Below are 20,261 nucleotides of genomic sequence, written 5' to 3'. Positions count from 1 at the left end.
CTGTGAATGTCCAAGGTATGTAGCAGTCTTTCCCCCTTATTCTCAGGATTGGGGAAGAAAGCAGGCAGATGAATAGCTTGATTTAAAGAAACCCTAGATACCACCTTTGGCATAAAAGTAGGGTTGGTCCTTAATGAAACCCTGTCTGTGAAAAATTATGAACGGTGGTATTGCCATTAGGGCCTGTAGTTCCGAAACCCTTCTTGCTGAGGTAATTGCCAACAGGAAAGCTGTCTTCCATGAGAGAAATTGCAAGTCAACTGAAGCTGCTGGCTCAAATGGAGGTAGAGTCAGTTTTTCTAGAACAAAATTGAGGTCCCAGGCTGGCACTGGGGCCTTTCTTGGTGGCTTAATGTTCTTGATTCCCGAGGAATTGTCTTAGCAAAGGGTGTGAAAAGACAGGAGGATCAGTGTTATATCTAGCTGAAATAGCTGATGCATGTATCTTTATGGAAGAATATGAGAGGCCGTTCTTTAGCATATCTGCCAAATAATCCAAGATGAGTGGGATGTTCAACAATGATGCATCATGTCCCTTGCTGGTATTCCAAATGCTGAATCTCTTCAATTTTGCTAAGTAAACCTTTCTGGTGGATGGTCTTCGAGCCTCTGTTAGTATCCGCTGAACTTCCTTGGAGAGAGAGACAGGTTGAGGTTATTTATGGGATCTCCCAGGCTGTTAGCTGCAGTGTCTGAAGGTTTGGATGCAGTGTTTTGAAGTTGTGTTGAGTCAAAAGTAGAGGCCATTGGGGAAGGGCCCACTTCCTGGTGTGACATATGCTCTGCAGTAGTGGATACCAGTGTTGTCTTGGCCAGTCCGGAGCTATTATGATTCCCTTGGGGGTCTCTGCTTTGATCTTTAGTAATACTGAGGTCATCCGTGGCAGAGGTGGGAATGCATAGATTATTAGGAAGTTCCAGTTGAATGAGAGAGCATCTATTTTCCAAGCTTGTGGATGGTATGTCCTTGTGCAGAATTTTTGTAGATTATGGTTGAGGTGAGAGGCAAATAGGTCTACTTCTGGCCTGCCCATGTCGAAGTGAGTTGTGTGAAGATCTTCGGATGTAACCTCTTTTTCCAAGCTTGTGGATGGTATGTCCTTGTGCAGAATTTTTGTAGATTATGGTTGAGGTGAGAGGCAAATAGGTCTACTTCTGGCCTGCTCCATGTCGAAGTGAGTTGTGTGAAGATCTTCGGATGTAACCTCCACTCATGTGGATCTGTGAAATTCCTGCTTAGGCTGTCCGCCAACACATTGTCTTTGCCTGGAACAAACTGAGATTGTAACTGGATGTTTAGGCTCAGTGATTTTTCCCAAAGATGCATTGTCAGTCTGCAAAGGGGGTAAGAGTGGGTGCCCCCTTGCTTGTTTGTATACCACATCAGTGGTGTTGTCTGTCCGTATCAGTAAATGGCCTTGCTGAAGTTGTTGTTGAAAGGCCTCGATGGTATGCATTACTGCCAGCATTTCCTTTTGGTTTATATGCAGATGTGTTTCCTTTGGAGACCATTGCCCTTGTATACACCTGCCTTCCATGTGTGCCCCCCCCATCCAAGGTCTGAGGTGTCTGTGGTCATTGTCGGTGTTATCTGTGGTTTTTTTGAATGACATACCTGTGTTTGCCTGGCTCACCGAGGCCCACCATAGGAATTCCTTTTGTAGGCATGGAATGAGCGGTATGGTTGTCTCCAAGCTGTTGCTGTGCTGAGACCAAATGCTTTTTAGGTACCATTGAAACTTTCTCATGTGTAGTCTTGCTAATGGAACCAGGAGAATGCAGGATGCCATGTAACCCAGGGCCTGTAGGAATCTCCTTGCAGTCATCTGGGTAAGTTTTGCTAAACCTTTGAAGTAATAAGTTAGCTTCTCTTGCTTGTCTTCTGTCAGGTAAGCCATTTGAGAGGCTGTGTCTAATTTTGCCCCCAAGAAGATTATTTGCTGGGATGGCTGCAGTCTCGACTTTTGGAAGTTGACTTGTGTATCCCAGAGCTTGAAGTAATCGTATGACATAGTCCAAGTTTTTTGTCAATATCAATTTGTCGTCCGCTTGTATGAGGCAGTCGTCCAGGTAGGGGTAAATTTGTATCCCCTGGAGCCTGCAATGAGCAATTACTGAAGCCAGGCATTTTGTGAATACTCTGGGCGCAGTAGATAAGCCAAATGGCAATGCTGAAAATTGATAATGCTCTGGCCCTGCAAGAAATCTGAGGCATCTTCTGCAGCTGTGTCTGATAGGGACATGCAGGTATGCCTCCTTGAGGTCCAGAGTAATCAGCCAAGACCCCTTGCCCAGCATGGGAAGTAGTTGCTGTAGAGTCAGCATTTTGAACTTTGGTACTATGAGAAAGGTGTTTAATGCGGACAAATCCAGTATTGGTCTCCATTGAGATTCCTTTCTTGGAACAAGGAACAGTGAGTAAAACCCCTGGCCTTGTTCTTGTTGAGGAACTCTTTCTATTGCTTTCCTCCGAGTCAGCAGAGAAATTTGCTTGATAGCCTCTGCCCTCTGGTTTTGTGGTAGGTTTGGCATGCCTTGTTTTCTTGGCAAGGTATGAAAATGGAACCTGTAACCTCGGTCTATAATGTCCAAAATCCATTTGTCCTTTGTCAGTCTGTGCCAATTTTCTGCAAACAGAGATAATTTCCCGCCCAAGGGAGCTTCTATTTGTTCCCTGGTAGGCGGAAGTAGAGGAAAGTCATTGAGATTGTGGTTGTGGGGCAGGTGAAACCCCTGCGTCACTTCTTTGGTTTCCTGGCTGCCATTGTCATCCCCTGTAAGGACCTCTGTATTGTCCTCTTCCTCGGCCACGTCTGTTTTTACCCCTTTGAAACTTTTCTGGATTAGGAAAGGACCAGTTCTTTGAAGGCCAATTCCTACTGAATCTGGGGAGTTGAATCTGGAGGAAATCTTTCACCGTCTGAACTGATTTTGCTTTTTCCTCGATGGACTTTAACACATCCTTAGCATTAGCACCAAAAAGCTTGTTCTTTTCCAAAGGTGCATCCAGAAGTTTTGCCTTACATGATCTGGTAGAGGTTGATCTTTTAACCATGCATGTCTAAGAATGACTGCCCCTTTCATAGCTGCCCTACATGAAGCTTCCAGTGCATCATATCCACACTGCAGGAAGTGATTGCTTACTTGCTGAGAGTTATGTACAGCTTCCTGCAAAGCCTTCCTGTCTAAAGGATCAGGAGTGGCCAATGTTTTCTGTAAATCTTCTAACAGGAAATCCTGATATTGTAACATATGAAAAAGGCAATTCAAAGCTCTCATAGATAAGGTAGTAGATGTGTAAACCTTTTTACCCCATCTCTCTAATGACCTAACTTCCCTGTTGGAGGGCAATGGATTTTTAGAGGTGGAAGCTGAAACCCCTTTAGGCCCCTGTGAAATAGTTTCCAAATCAGCAGTATGGGCCCTGAATAAATGGGAATGTGTTTCTGGGACCCTGTAATACCTGTCTGGCTTGGCTGGAGCAGGAGGAAGAGAGTCAGGGTAACACGAGTCAGAATAGAAATCATCCAAAACATCAAGTACAGGAGGAATAGCTATGGGCCTGTGCTGGGGCTTCTTAAGGAAAGTTCGAAGGCGTTTTCTGGAATCAGAATATTCCTGGCCTTGCCACTTGAAATGTTCCCTCATGGTATGTAGGACTTCCCCAAAAGAAATGTCCTCAGGAGGGGAGGCCGAGGGGATGGAATCCTCTGCATCAGAGTCCTCATAGGTCTGGAAGAGCTCTTCCTGGCCATCAGAGTAGACAGTCCTCAGAATCTTCATCTGACGGAATAAGGTCAGAGGTCAGAGGGTTCAACCCGGGAAGGAGGCTGGGATCCTCTCTCAGGATGGGCCTGTGAACCTCTAATCATAGAAATTAAGTCAGCAGCCATAGTTATAATTTGTGTGTCTGGAGTAGGCCGTCTCGGGCATTTCCTCGGTTTCGGTATCCGGAGGAAAATCAATAACTGGCGGAGTGATATCCGGAATCGGAGTCATCGGTAATGCGGTGTCTTCGGTTCGGAGCGGTGGAGAGACCGTCTCAGCGGGAACCGGAGCACTCGTGGTAGGTTTTGGCGTGGAGTCGGTGGTAGACGCGGGTCGAGGATGTCGGTCCCGGTCTTTGTTTCTTGGGAGTTTGTGATGTCGGAAGTTCCGACGGCATTGTGTAAGCAAATTTTTCGCCGAAAAAGTCTTCAGCGAACTCTGCCCGGCGCCCTGAGAGTGCGCTTGTTGAAGCGAGCACAGGCTACACAGGCCGAGACGTCGTGGTCTGGGCCAAGGCAAGGAAGACAGTAAGAGTGGAAATCCTTATGAGGCATTTGTTTACCACAAGACAGACAATTTTTTTCAGTAATGTCTGACATCGGCTGAGGCAAGAAAAGGTCCCCAACGGGGTACTTAGCTTTTTTGATGACTTCGGGATCGAAGAATACAGGAGCTGACCGACCGGCACTAGCGAACTGCTTCTGCTTCGGGCACCGCGCGGCAAGAAAGACTGAAGAAAGTGGCGTCGGCTGATGCTTATGTACTCCAGCCGCTCTGACTGAGAGAAATGCGACATCAGCCGACGTCGGACCCAGACTTTGGAATCCGGCCGACCGAGGGCTGCCTGAGGCGGGACAACCCACATGTTATGACTGCAGTTGCATTCTTGAAGGACATCTGGAGTCTGAGTATCCGACATAATGTAATTAAACTTTTTGCCAAAATAGTGTTGGGCGAACTCCGCCCGACGCTTAATAGTGCATCTGTTGAATGTAGCACAAAAACGACAGGCTGAGATGTCGTGGTCTGGGCCTAAGCAAGGAATGCAGAGGGAATGAAAATCCTTATACGGTATTTGCTTCCCACATGAAATGCAATTAAGTTTGTCTAACATCAGTTAGAGGCAAGAAAAGTTCCCCCAACGGGGTACTTAGCTTTCAAGAAGACTTCGGTTGAAAAATATTTGTAATCTCAGGAGCTGGCACTTGCGAACTGCTTCTGCTTCGGGCACCGCGCGGCAAGAAAGACTGAAGAAAATGGTGTCGGCTGGTTCTTTTATACCCCTGTCGCACTGACGTCAGGGAAGAAGCGACGACATCCAACGCCGGACCTAGACTTTGGAATTCGGCCGACCGAGGACCCGCCTGACGGCAGGAAAACCCATCTGTTATGACTGCAGCTGTATGCACAATGAACATCTGAGAAAATGTGACAAAAGGTCACTGAATAACACACTGCAAGCTGAAAAATAACCTTAATTATTTAAGATGCACTGTACTAAGTCTTATTTATAAAAAGCAGAAAGCTAGACAGACCACATCAAGTAGAGAAAACTACTACTAAACCAGGCCTAAAAGAGGCCAACTAGAAATTTATTAAAAACAGTAAATGGGAAGGGAAAACAATGAAATAGCAAAACTTTTGAATAAGATAGTAATGAAAAAAAGAGTTTAACTGGCCTGAGCTAAATCAGAACCTCCTATCTGTTGCAGCGGCAAACTAGATCTGGGGTAATTCCAGGTGCATCATGGGATATGGACTTGGTCTCGAGCTATTTGAAGACCTCGGGCTTTGCAATTGGCCATATCGGAGCAGAGGGATCGGCTCCGAACCCATCAGTAAAGAATGAACAGAGAGATTGAACTTCACATTTGCTGTTTTGCAGGTTCGCTCATTACATGTCGACAAAGGTGTTCGCTGAAACACCTCTTTGGTCTTTTAATATAGACCAGTCTTGGGTATACATGGGTTATATCCTGCTAAAGCTAGAACAGCATGATAACTTCCAAACCTTTCAAGCCACCTTCCACATGCCTAAAAGTTAAATCAGCTCAAAGTAAGTCAGGTCTGGGTGCCAAGCCCCTTAACTTTAAAGCCCTGACAAAGAAAATGCCACGAAAACAAAAATAAAAGGTATCTACTCTGGCAATAAAAACATACAAAAAACAAGGGAAGGGGGAAGGGGAAAGGAGTGGCTACTGTAGCAGTGATTATTTTATTATCTACTGTTATGGCAAGTTTACTGACATAAGTGTACTGTAATGTTCATAATGTGGATCACTACATGGCCCAGTTACCATAGCTTACACCGACTGGAAGGAGAAAGTCCGAGGGTCCAGGAGCACCTGGAGAATTGACTAGCAAGACCTGTCCTACAAAAGAAAGGAGTTTATAGCTGCTTGTAAAAGCATACACAGATTAGGTTGCAGTTTCTAGAATACAACCTTTTCCAGAAAGCCACAGATGAAGCTAAAGCTCAGGCAAAATAAGCCTTGACCCTACAAGAATTGCCTTGTGGTATAACAAAATGGTAATCACATGACATAACCACTCGGAAAAAGTGTACTTTGACAGAGGTTCATCATTACATACTTTCACAGGCAATGAGCAACTGGAGTCATTTCAAAATTTTGTTCAGTCAAGATAGTACCAAAGTTGTCTGAGGGAGAGCCAATGCATGAAGCATCACCCCCCCCCCTCATTTTTAGGGTCCGTAAACATGGATATTAACTTGGCTCACAGTAAACTACACCATCTTAAAAGTTCATTTATGTCTAAAAAATCACTGTGGAAAAGGAGAGGGTTGATCCTTCACCATAAAAGCTTGAACAGCTATACAGCAACGAGATTTTTCCATGTTAAGAACTGCATGTCAGCCTAGGGTTGCCACCTTTTCAAATGGCCAAAGTGGGACATTTTTGGTACAAACATCAGATTTTACAGGCTGACATACCCACGGTCAGTACAAAGGATAGAACTTGACTTTTTTGCCTAAATAAAAGCTTATTCTTGTAGCATTTTAGTTGCTTATTCTGTTTCTTATAACATTTAGGTATTTTAGTTACAGAATAACTTATGCAAATATTACATAAAATATAGGAAATAATTTTGTCCTAAAATCTCAGGACATTTGCCATTTTTACAATTTTTTGTCAGGACATAACTGCCCAAATAGGGACTGTCCCTCGCAAAGTGGGACAGGTGGTAACCCTATGTCAGCCTGATGAACTGATTCAAATGGAGCAAAAGTTTTTCTAAGAAAACTTAGATCCCAATGAGGTTTGGTATGCAACATCCCTTTCAAAAACATTTTCACATGCAATAGCATTGAAAGGGGAGGATACATGGGCAGACATGTCCTAAGTGTCAGAACAATGAACCCTGGAGTAAGACAGGCTAGGATAGTAATCCACACAATGTGGAACCAGAGAAACAGTAGCCCCAAATGGGTGCTAGCACTTTTCTTTGCCACAAGAAAACCTTTCCATTCACTAATATGTGATATTTTAGTAGTGGACTTTCTTGGCCTCCACTAATACCAGCCTCACTCCCTCAGGAAAAAAAAAAAAAAGCTGCCTAAAAGGTATCAAAGGTATTAAGATTCTATCACCCAGGCAGTCCACTGCAGTTGCTTGGGATCAGGATGCATCAAAACACACACTCTTAGGTGGCTGGATTCACTCAGAGAAGCTCATGGTCACTGCAGCTGGCCATTTACAAAAGAACCACAGTTGCCCAGGCCAGAAAGGAGTCACCACAATAGACTGTTGGAGTCATTCTGACTTTAGATATTGGTGGAAAAGCATACAGAAAATTCCTGTTCAATGGGGGGGGAGGGGAGTGTTTTCTTCCAACCCTTTTTGCACAGATTCCTGATCAGAGTTTTGCCAATTGTTGTGAGTGCAGGCAAAAACATCTAGGAGATGTCCCCCACAAGTTGGGACAACTCCTGGAAGACTGATTCAATTTCCATTTGGGAGAGTCTGTCCTGGTTCTCCACAGCTTGTCCACCACACAGTTCTGTAGACAGTATGCAATACGTCTTTGAAGGGAGGGTGCTGAACAATATCATCTCAGGTTGCCATGGCTAATCTGAACAGAAGGACAAGATCTGGTTAATTTAGCACATTCTGCTGGTGCTCTCTACACACTTGTACAGGTCCTGGAGACAGATTACATATAATATTACACAAATTCACTCATACAAGTGCCAACATGCCATTTCTGTTCCAGAGACACTGCACTTCTACCACCACAGACACTGCAACCCTAGCAAAGTCAAAGGCACCTGCTGTGACCAACTGTGCTGGAATGGGAGACCTAGATTCTGAAAAAATCTGGTTTCTACCATAAAATCTTTTTTTTTCAAAATCCTGAATCTGGCATGTTAGTGGAAGTTGATGTTTGGGCCATACAGACTACCTGTACCACTGGATTTGTCTTATGTGGAGACTTAAGAGCAGATCATGAGACTCTTTAGAAGCAACAAAACCCAAAATCTTGAGAAATTCCCTGCCCAAGCAGAAATCTAGTGAGTAGACACTCCGTAAATAGATTCAGGTAAGAGATCTTCCTCTGGAAGAGTTCTTAACTGAGGTATCTGGAAGACACCCAGGAAAACAATTCAGTAATACAGGAGTCAGACGAGACTTTTGAAGAAGAGTGCCCTTATATTGGGGAGACATTCTTGACACTTTCAAAAGGCACTGCAAAGTTAAGCAAATCTAAATAAGGAAAATGTAAATATCCTGCAGTTGGCAAATCACAGGAAGCCATTGATACCCTTGGAAAAAGTGGTTAGACCAAAGGTAATGTAGAGAACTGAAACCTAGACCTACAAGAACATGATATGCATAGTCCAAAAACCAAGGTCATCAGAACATACAAATGGGGAATAAGGGACAAGAAGTTGTGAAGGGACAATATTTTGAACTTGGGCACTAACAGGTCCAGAAATGGTCTCCAAAAGTTTCTTTGGCACCAGAAACACTGAACAAAACCCTTCTCCTAACTAACTGAGGATGCACTACTATCACCCCTGAGACAGCAAATGTTGAATGGCATGAGGGAAAGAGAAAAGTCTGGCCTACCAGATTGGGGGGGGGGGGGGGTTTACACAGGGAGAAACTGCCACTGCTAACCATAATGGATTAGTTTCCAGAACCTGCCTGGATAAAGTCAGGCATTTGATACACTGCTCGCTGTTCTGGGAGGTTCCCTTCCATCTTTCTAGACCCCCCCCCCAATCTTTGCTTTTTAAAATGTTTGCTTACCAGCTGCTTGGTCTGTTTATTTTGCTTCATAAAGGCAGCTTACAGGGGTAAGCATTAAACCAGTTGGCAAACTTTGGGAAGGTGGGCCAAAAAACAAGATCTCTTGAATCGGCTCCTCTCCGACCCTAAAAGCAATGGTCTATCAAAGAGCAAATTCAAAAGTTCATTTTTGACATCAGAGAGGTTGAGAATGCAACTAAGTGAACCTCCTCAGAAGCCCTGGAATGGGCATCAGCAGAATAATAAGCACATTTCAAACAGCGGAGTAGCCACTTGACACAAACAATTACATTACACAAACAATTACATTACACAGCAGATTTTTCCTCAGATAAGGAAATAAATATATTTCTCATTCTTAAAAGGCAAGTATATAAAACACAAGAGCTTATTCTAAGTGTCACAGAATACACTCCCACAAAAAAAACTTCCCCATCCTTTAAGGAAAGCATGCCATACTAAACCAGTTTAGCAGCAGCTGGTTTTTACTTTGAAAGGAATTTTACCCACTTTTGCCAGGAAAAATCTCCCCAGTGATGGGCATATCAGACTAGGCAAAGTGATATTCCCTACCCCTTCTGCCACTGCCAAAAAGAGTGGCTCTCCCTTGCCTGACAAGGGTACTCAGAGGAAGCCAGGGGAAAGATGAATGGTCCGAGAAGCTGCCACAGTAGTCATGCATCTGTGGTCAAGGCACTTTAGTATTTTTCTTTGTGGATGAAAAGGAGAGAACTAATTGGCATCTTCTGCCATGGAAGATGCCAGAGTCCCATGGAAGCCTGGCAGCAGTAATCAGTAAAATAGGAGATAGTAAAAAGTAACCCCCCTCCCCCCATGAACACCATAAAAAAAGCACTTGGAACACTTACCACATTCCCCAAAAAAAGAATAAACTTTGTATCAAGTTGACACCCCAGTTTAAAATTAAGCCATGCGAGTTGGTAAAATCACTAACATGTGAATTTTACAAAAAAAAAAAAAAAAAAAAAAAATTAATTACAATTTGTCAGTAAAAGTAAAATGAAAGGTTTCTCCCAGAAGGAACTTCTGTCTAAAAGTGAAGTGTTGGTCACCTGCCATTCCTTGAAAGACCACAGCAGCAGCACTCTGACTGTACAAGAGTCTAACATAAGATTAGCACCCCCAAACCTGACTTCAGTCAGTTCAGCACCCCAAACCTGACTTCAGTCAGTTCAGCACAAGATGACTAACACATTAGGCTCTTGGAAGGTGCCCAAAAAGCTTTGGAAACTAGCCAGCTTTAGGGGAAAACCCACATAAGCTAAGGCTTGGGCAGCAATGATCCATATGAACACTTCTGCAAGAAATACTCAAATCGTTAAATGACAGCAGTAACCCTCAGTGAACCAACCCAAGTGGCCCATTTCACAACAGCCACCACCACAAAACCACCAAAAACAAGTGTGTCCATTCCACCCAAACAACATTATATAAAGACTGCCCTTGTGTCTGAGAGTGTGAGTTACACCCCCCCCCCAAGAAACAAACACTCAAGTCTTCCATCAGTGAAAACTGCTCTGGGGGGGGTTTCTCTTTATAATACAGCTTTGAATTGCTTTTGGCAAGGTTTTATAAAAAGGTATTGTATCCATCTTAAATCAAGAGCCGAGACAACTATTTAGAAAGTCATGAGAGAAAAGGACTGTAAAGCCAGGACAGTAAATTTCAGTACTACTAAATGCTGTGCTTTGCATACAAAGTCTTAGACAATGTCACTTTCCAGCATCTTGCACAAAGAGCAATGCCTTACATGAGAGACTCCCTTCTCCAAGCCATGCACATCTACCACCTCCAAGCCATGCACATCTACCACCTCTCAAATGTCATTAGGATTTTGCATCTTCAGGTCAACAATCACACCTTAATTTGATAACTGGGAATGGAAACTCAGGTTTCCTGGATAGCTTGAAGCCTTTTACAGTCCAACTTCCCTGCCCTTTATGAAATTTTCCCCAAAGCAGTTCTAGCTTTTTTTTCTAGGCTGCATCCATTTTTTTCCTTCCATCTCCAAGTTCCAACTGCTTGGGTGAATACCCATTATTCAGTGGCCCCCTGGAAAGCGCTTTCCTTTGGGTAAAGTTTCAGCCCATTTTTAACTGCCTTGTTATAGAAGGTAAAACTGGACAAAGTCAATCCAATCATTTTCATCCTACTTCTGCTTGCAACACCTAAACACGGGGGGGGGGGGCTCAGTTCCTTCACCTTGTCACCAGAGTAACATGAAAATGGCACACACTGCTGAAGCTACAAGATACACACTGCTTAGTTTTAATGCATTCAGTGGAAATAGATTTGATTCAGTGGATTACCCGCAGATATGATTCACTGCCTTAACTATGCATAGGTAAAGTAATGGACAGATACTCAATCACATTTCATAAACTGGCAAGTATTAAAGTAAAGCAGCACATCTTTGGTAACATTTGTATTTAAACCCCTTCTTAGTTCTTATTTCAGGTGTGCAACAGAATTGCTCTAAAATCACATTTGTGTTGTACCAGTTAGGCTTACAAGGGCCCTAGTGGTTGTTTGTTCATAGGCGTGCACTAGGGTAACAGGAAAACAGTAATTTGTACATATGTAGCACAAGTCAGACTTTCCATAAGCTCAAAAATATTGGCGCGGGGGGGGGGGCAACAACTTAGAAAATTTCAGGTTGGCACTAGCTTCAGAGTTACTACCATCCAGGTAAGAAACTACCAATGTCAAAAGGAAATTACTCAAAACTTCATCCATTACATTTTTAGCTTTCTCCAATTCAATATATGGAAGTTGGCTTCAAGCAATATCCTAAGTCCCTAAACACAAGCTTGAAAAATTACACCTGGCAAAAGCCACCATTCCTTTCATCCAAACATTTTCATGAAGTGTGTAGATTCAACTGTTAGTCGCACCTTTCCATTTATCATTTATACACACCATGAATAGTCATTTTCTTTGTACCTCCCAAAAACAAAATTAGAAGTTATGTACCTACCATAACGTTCCATGTTAGTTGTCTTCTCTCGCCTTCTTTCTTGCTGGATAGGTTCGGAGCCGATCCTCGGCTCCGACTCGGCACTTGCTAAGCTCGAGAGCTAATTTTACCAGCTCGAGGCAACCCTATATCCCATGATGCAAGGCGGAGACTACCCAGATCTTGTTTGGTAGCTAAAGAAATAGTAATATTTTCTTCCAACTGAAGAGGAGGAAGAAAAATAACAATACTAAATATCATCATAACCCTCTAGAAAGGATCAACCTAATCTAGTGACACTAGAAGTTGAACAGCTAGAAAAAGGGAATAACCTCTTAATAGAAGATGCATAATCTTCCCGGTCTGACCAGGCTAGGGGGATGGAGGGCGGGACGCAAGAAAGAAGGCGAGAGAAGACAACTAACATGGAACGTTATGGTAGGTACATAACTTCTAAATGTTAAGTTGTTAATCTCGCCTTCATTCTTGCTGGATGGGACCGCGTCCCTAGCACCTCTATCCTGGGTGGCTCAATGGAACAGACTCGAGAACGGTGGAACCAAAATTCGCTCTCTCTCTGGAGGCCAAGTCTAATTTGTAATGTGAAACAAAGGTATGAGGAGAGGCCCATGTGGCTGCTGCACAAATAGTGTCTATTGGAAGTCTAGCTTGAAAAGCTGTAGATGTAGCTAGAGCTCTGGTAGAATGGGCTTTTGGCTTTTGCCTCTGAGCTGATAAATGTAAGTGATCACAGAAGACAGCCATCTGGAAACTGGAAGACCTTTCCTGCTCTCTGCATAGGACAGAAACAGTTGATCAGATTTCCTAAAAATTTTAGTCTTGTCCAGATAATATCTGAGCTGGCGGAATGTAACTTTTGTTCCGCTCTATCAGAATAATTCGGGAAAAATACTGGAAGATCAATGGATTGATTTAGGTTAGTCTGCGATGCCACTTTTGGTAAGAAAGACGGATTAGTCCTTAGAGATACCGTATCTTTGTGGAATACTAAATAGGGAGGACGAATGCAGAGAGCATGAAGCTCAGATACTCTCCTGGCAGAAGTAATGGCAACTAGAAAAAGTGTCTTCCAAGAAAGCAATTTCAAAGAACAGGCAGCTGCAGGTTCGAATGGGGGAAGAATCAAGGATGTTAAAATTAAATTTAGATCCCACTGTGGTGGGGGGTCTCTAATCGGAGGTTTCAATAAAAAGATACCTCGAAGGAATGCCTTGCAAAGTTTATGTGACATAATGTTGTGGTCCAAAAGGCCTATATGAAAATTTGAAATGGCTGCCAGTTGAACTTTCACTGTGGAAGAAGAGGATCCCGAATGAAAAATCTCAGCTAGGAAGTCCAATACCGAATGAATTGGAGCAGTATATTGGTCTAACTTCCTAGCTTTTGCCCAGAAAGAGAAACGTCACCATTTACTAGTGAAAATCTTTCTGGTAGAAGATTTTAGGGAAGCTACTATGATATCCCGTACAGGATTAGAAATCATAGGAAGCCTGGCTAAGGATGGAAGTGGAGCAACCAAGCAGTGAGGTTGAGAGAAGGTATGGATTGGTGCAGTTGACCCGACTGGTGGGTCAGCAGATATGGAACCGGGTAAATGCCATGGCTGTACCAAGAGATAATTATGTAGGAACGGAAACCACATCTGTCGAGGCCAATAAGGGGCAATGAGAATCAACTTGGCTCTCAAGGCGGTTGCTTTCTGAATTAGCTGAGGTATCAGCAGAAAAGGGGGAAAAGCATAAAGAAGTCCCCGGGGCCAATCTTGGGTTAGAGCGTCTCTGGGGGGATGGCCTGGAAGGGGGGTGAGAGAGAAGAAGTCTGGGCATTTGCTGTTTTGAGGTGTAGCGAAAAGGTCGCAGCAAGAAGGCCCCACTTCTGAAAAATCTCTTCCGTCACGGATTGTTTGAGAGACCACTCGTGAGGCATGAGAATAGCTCTGCTCAATCTGTCCGCTATGATGTTGGATTTCCCGGGGATGTGCGTTGCTATCAGGAACCGGTGAGAGGAGATTGCCCATTGCCAAAGTCTGAGAGCCTCTCGACACAATGGATAGGACTTGGTTCCGCCCTGTTTGCTTATATACCACACTACGGACATATTGTCCATTTGAACTGCAATAGTTCCCAGGGGAAGAGAGTCGTTGAGGGCTTGCAACGTTAAAAGCACCGCTCTCATCTCCAGAGCATTTATGTGCAGATGGTACTCGAAAGGTTGCCAAGTGCCATGGACCATTCTGCCCTGATAATGCCCCCCCCACCCGATCAGGGAGGCGTCCGATGTAACCGTGGCAACTGGGGCAAGAGGAACAAAAGGTCTGCCTTGATGGATTTGAGGGGACGATATCCACCAAGTCAGATGCCTTTTGCAAGTTGGAGTTACTATGATCTTGACGCATGGGAAGTTGTTGAAAAGACCATTGGGTGAACAGCATCCATTGTAGAAGACGCATGTAAAAAGCGGGCAAGAAGTGTTATAGCGGCCGCCATAAGACCCAATACCTTCAGAGCAAATCTAGCCTGAATTTTGTTGCTGAGAAGAATCACCTGGACGTGTCTTTGAATGTCCAAGATCCTTTAGTCTGTTAACTTTGCTGAAAGTTGTACGGTGTCCAATCTGGCACCTATAAATAATAGATTGACAAGGCAGATTTTTCGAAATTTATATAAATTCCTAGCCCTCTGCAAATGTGAATGGTGTAATTTCTGGCTTGGAGAAGCTGATGCCTGGTGGTGGCAGTGAGGAGCCAGTCGTCTAGATATGGAAACACCTGGAATCCTTGATGTCTCAGGTGAGCCATAACCACTGCCATACATTTGAACACTCTGGGGGCTGTAGTGAGTCCAAAGGGCAGGGCTCTGAATTGGAAGTGACTGGTCCCCAGCCGAAAGCGGAGAAATCTTCTGGAGCGTCTGTGAATTTTTATGTGATAGATCGAGCACATCCAATTGTCCTTGCCCAGAATGGACTGAAGCGTGACCATCCGGAATCTTGATTTCTTTACAAACTTGAGTTTGCTCAGATCTAATATTGGTCTCCAGTCCCCAGTCCCCTGTCTTTTTTGGAACTAAAAAGAACCTTGAGTAGATTCCGGATCCTATTTGGTCCGCTGGGACTGGCTGGATGGCTCTTTTTACTAGCAGTTTTGATATTTCTAGTACTGCTAGTTCCCTTAGACCGGGTGGAACGTCTGGAAGGGTTCCCTTTTGTTGAATTGGGGTTTGAATAAAGGGAATTTTGTAACCCTTGGATATAATTGACTGTACCCATTTGTCTTGAGAAAGGGAAAGCCAGGCTATTGGGTACAGCGATAATTTCCCCCCGACTGCCTCCGAAGGCAGACAATCGGGCAACATCTCAGGGATGCTGGAAGGGTTTGTCAGAAAGAGGCTCTCTGCTACCCTGATTCTGCGGACCACCTCTGCCCCTAGGGCGGCGTCTATTATTGTTACCCCCTCTGCCTCTGGGGGTAAACTGACTTCGTGCGTCAGGCGTGACTCCTTGAGATTTGCGGAACCACATTTTCCCTCCCTTCTGTCCTTTGGGGTAAGGTCTTGAAGGGGTGGAGAAACGGACTCCTACGGCAGAAAGAGTCTTGCCATCTTGTTCGCATCTAGTCAAAGTGTCTTTCACTTGAGGTCCGAACAAGGTCGACCCATCAAAAGGGGAGTTTGTGAAGGACGCCTTGAAGGGGTCTGCAAAATTACAAAGCTGCATCCATGACTGACCGGTCACTGACGGAATAGGGTTAAAGTAAGTAGTTAAAGTTAACAAAAAAACAATTATATATATATATAAATTTAAAGGGGGTAGACGAAAAGTCTCAAACTATTCACTTACCTAGAGCTGGTAAAAGAAGGCACCTCGTTAGCGAAGCGGCAAATGAGATCTGGGTAGTGTGCCTTGCATCATGGGATATAGGGTTGCCTCGAGCTGGTAAAATTAACTCTCGAGCTTAGCAAGTGCTGAGTCGGAGCCGAGGATCGGCTCCAAACCCATCCAGCAAGAATGAAGGCGAGATTGACAACTTAACATCTGCTGTTTCACTTGCTTTTCAACTAAACAGTTCTTCATCCTGCATCATGGTCTGCTGTACACAATCATGTACATCTCACTTTTTACCATATATGCTGCACAGTTTAGCACAAAATAAATTGAAGCTGCACAGACCTTCATATGTGGTCCACTGCCCTGCAATATCTGACAAACGAACCATGGCAACCTCTGGCAAGTAACCTTTATAAAGGCAGCTACTGAAATTTGGCATGAGTATCTTTAAAAATCAGACTTTTAGCTACAACATTGGAGAGGTGCAGAAAGTGTATTGGAGTTCTCTAAACTGCACTGGTGGTAGTCAGCTCAAGCATGCAACAAAAAGAGTGACTGCCCAAGAAAAGCTGGTTAAAATCACATTTTTTGTAGTGTGGGATACAGCGCTTCTTTGCTTTAAAGATTCCAAGATGCAGCCACTCTTCCTCTTTGATAGGGATACAACCCAAGGGTGTTTTAAAAGGTTTAAGAACACATTAGCATTTCATGAGAACACATGGGTCTTCTCTAAAGGAAGAATGAACAGGCCAAATGATTGGTGGGAAAATAACCCCAATGAGAATGAGGAGTCTGTACTCTGAAATATATAAGCTTGTTTGTAATGAGTAAGACTACAAAGAGAAGTGCCAAAACATTTGCAGTAGTCCTGTGCATCCATCACTACTCTCCATAGTCACAGGTAAGTCAGCTATACATTAAAGGTATTTTCAACTTCATTGCTTGCAAAAAGGCTATGGTTTGCAAGAACAGATACAGACAAGTATTATAGTCTTGACAGTATCACTTTACACATTGCAAAACTACACTAAAGACGAGTGTCAAACTTCAGATAAAAAACTGTTCTATTTCCACAAAAAAAGTGTATAAATACAACAAGATCTTAGGAACACACACTCCGTTCTTTTAAACTGCTGCATCAACATACCTCTATGGTGTACAAAGGAGGGCGGGTAAAGCTTTAATCTTGGGTGGTAGGGGAACCAGGTGGAAACAGGTTATTTCTGAGAGCCCGGAATGAAAGCACTTGCATTTTATTAAACTCTTGATTTTTTGATTTCCATGGTTTGTGGACAGGTTTGATTTTCCTAAAAAATTAAAATAAACAAGTTTGTTCCTGCAAAATTTCCCCCTCTACTATATCAATTCAAAAGCCAGCCAGCTGCATTGGTCACACGAGCTGTGGTCTGCAGCAAATGTGTTGCAGTTCTCAAGACCACTTTCCAGAATGAATATGCTACATGCCCTACATTACACAAAGATGGAAAAATGAGACATGCAAATGAACATAGTTACTTTTATTATACACAAACCAAAAATGTGTAATGTAAACTTTAAATACCAAAGCTATATATTCTTCACAACCACTGACCTTTCCAACTGTCCACTTCACTGGTGCAGTTTGGAGGAAGGACTTGGCCTTTTATGAAAAGGACAAAAAGGAGGATTTAACACACAGCATGCCAGGTCTCTAGTTTTTCAAATTACTGCAGACTGGAAGAAATGCTTAAAGTGACCCAACAGTCAACTTGACAAGTCTATTATTGCACTGTGTTAATACTGCTAATTACAACTACAAAACGCACCTATGTGAAACAAGCACAACTTTACTTTTCTTCTCTTACTGCATGCAGACAAGAACCCATGGTAAGGTAAAACTCAAGAAATTGCTCAACTTAGGGTAAAACTCAAGAATCACTCAACTTTCTTGTGCTGTACGAAAATAAGCTGTAGCTTAGCCTTGTGGCACTGTAGCCGGCTTAAGAAACTCCCTGTGCCTCAGACATTTGTTTAGGAATTCTGAATCCTATTTCAACAGGAGGGGGGCAAACTGCAATGAAGAACTACCACCTGATCTATTCAACAGCATCTGTCAGAGACTTATGAAGTCCTACCATGACACCTGTACTGAAATTACTACCATGACACCTGTACTGAAATTACACTAAGTCCCCATTACAAAAACCAAGGCCTCATTCTCCCCAAACCAATCACTGCTAAACTGGCCCCAAATATCATGCCTCTGTCCAAAAATAGTAATGTCTTAACATCGGAACAAAACAAAACTTATTCAGAAAGGCAAATGGGGGGGGGGGGATCAGTGAAGGTGGCAACAGGGAGACAACTGTCAAGTTAACACAGAGTTACATGGTTTTCTCCACTGTTTCACTAAACATTCACAAGTACTACAACATAAGCCACAAGGAGTTAATGTTGACCATTCACTCTTACCATCTTCTACAGTAGATGGGCTTTCCCAGATCCAGTATGCCCTTTTCCCCCAGGCAATCAATCCAGCCAGTCATTGAAGTTTTACACACCAGATTGCTTGAAGGATAACTCTCCTCAAATCCTCTTTCAAACAAAAATTATAATTTTACTGGAGAAGAGTCCAAAGTTCAAAGAGCTCTGCAGAAACCATCTAGATTACATGTGGTGCCTTTTCTGACAAAGGATCTCATCTACATGTGAAAAAAACTTTCCAGATCTAAATCAAGTAAACAGGTAAAGTGGCCAAAACAGATCAGCAATCCTTGAGCTTTGCTCTGGGATTCAGACTACGGTCACTCCAATTTTTTTTTTGGCAGAGGTAGAACAGTCTCCTTAGCCCACTGTGGGTGTCATAAGCTAAATTCTCCTGGAGAGACTGCTCTCAATCTTGAAATGGACGAAAACACTGCTCTACTCTCTCTTCACCGGGTAACAAGCAGGCGGCAAACATCCTCACCCCAGTCTCCAGCAAAGGGTGGCTGGAGCTCTCTAAACCCTCACTATATGAACTGCATCCACATGACTAACTGTAGTAGAACCCACAGGTTCTGCTGCCCTACCCAGCAAAGGAGGACAGGGAAGCAGAGTATAAAATTTATCAAACCATTCAACAGCTATCGTGAAGGACATTCTACATAAGCTGGCTAAGTGCATCACACTCTAGAAGCTAGACCATGTGCCAAGATGGATGAAAGTATAACATTGTCATAACAAGTTTGTCATGACAGCGCCACCTTGCAAAAGGTCTCAAATACTGTCTAGCCTCAGACTTAAAACTTCTTACCATTACACAACCAGGTCAAGCAAAACATAATGTCTGCTAGTTTCTGCACCAGGCTGTCAAATGAAAAAAAATGCTTCAAGTCTCATGTAGCTAGATAAGTTAAATATTTAAATCTCTGCACTGAGCTCATCTCATTATGATCCTTTCCAGGCCAAGACAGAAACGCCTTTTTGCTCGCCATGACACCAACAGTCCCACTATTGTTGAGATAAATTAAGAGAAAAGGAAAAACAAGAGCTAGACAATCTCCCTCTCTTACCAAAGTACAGATCTCTTATGGCAGAAGAGTGTTATTCTAAAACCATATGTTCCCAATCTAGCACTACACTTTTGTACTCAACAGCGTTTTAAGTTCAGCTTAAAAATAACCACAAATTTCTACAAAAACCCCTTTCAGAATGTGGAAGCAAGGCATCATAGGGCACAACCATGACTGAAGAGTGTGGAGGGGGGGGGGGGCTCCCGCACAACTTCCTATTCATGTTAACAAAGCTATTTAAACAGCAACTGCTTTAGTAACAGCCATTCTTCTTTTGGGCAAATTACAGACCGACTCTTGTACTTCCCCCTTTCTTTCTGGTCTTTATTAGTCTTGCTGAGACCTGTGACATGGATGAAACTAAGCAAACGTACATGGGATGAATATTAATGCAGCAAGACTATCTTAATGCTGGCTTCCTTAAATGAGAATTTAGATGGACATTGAAACAGTGCAGGCAAGCAGCTAGGTCAAACACAAAAATACATACAATAAGCAGCGAACAAATCAAGTGCTCAAAGTGCAAATTTTGAGTTCTCAACTTGCCTGGGAAATAAAGGCAATGTGAAAATGCATCAAATGTGACATAATTAAATATTTATGAATCCATAAGGCCTAAGAGGGCAACAATAAGATACAGAACAACCTGAAGGTCTTATGACACTATGAAGTTCACTGAGCCCCAGCAATGAGCAGCAGTAGCATCTATATTCATGTCCTAAGCAAACCCACCAACCCTCCCTTAGTTGGAGTACAACCTACATTTCACAACAGCCTTTTCCCCAGGAATCCCAAATACAAAAAACAGAGTTCTGTTTGTTGACCTGTAAAATGTACAAGTCTGAACTAATTTGGCAATCCAGG

This window comes from Protopterus annectens, chromosome 1.part2, assembly GCF_019279795.1.
Source record: "Protopterus annectens isolate FY-2018-M chromosome 1.part2, PAN1.0, whole genome shotgun sequence".
Taxonomy (NCBI): Eukaryota; Metazoa; Chordata; order Ceratodontiformes; family Protopteridae; genus Protopterus; species Protopterus annectens.
Note: the sequence above shows the minus strand (reverse complement) of the source record.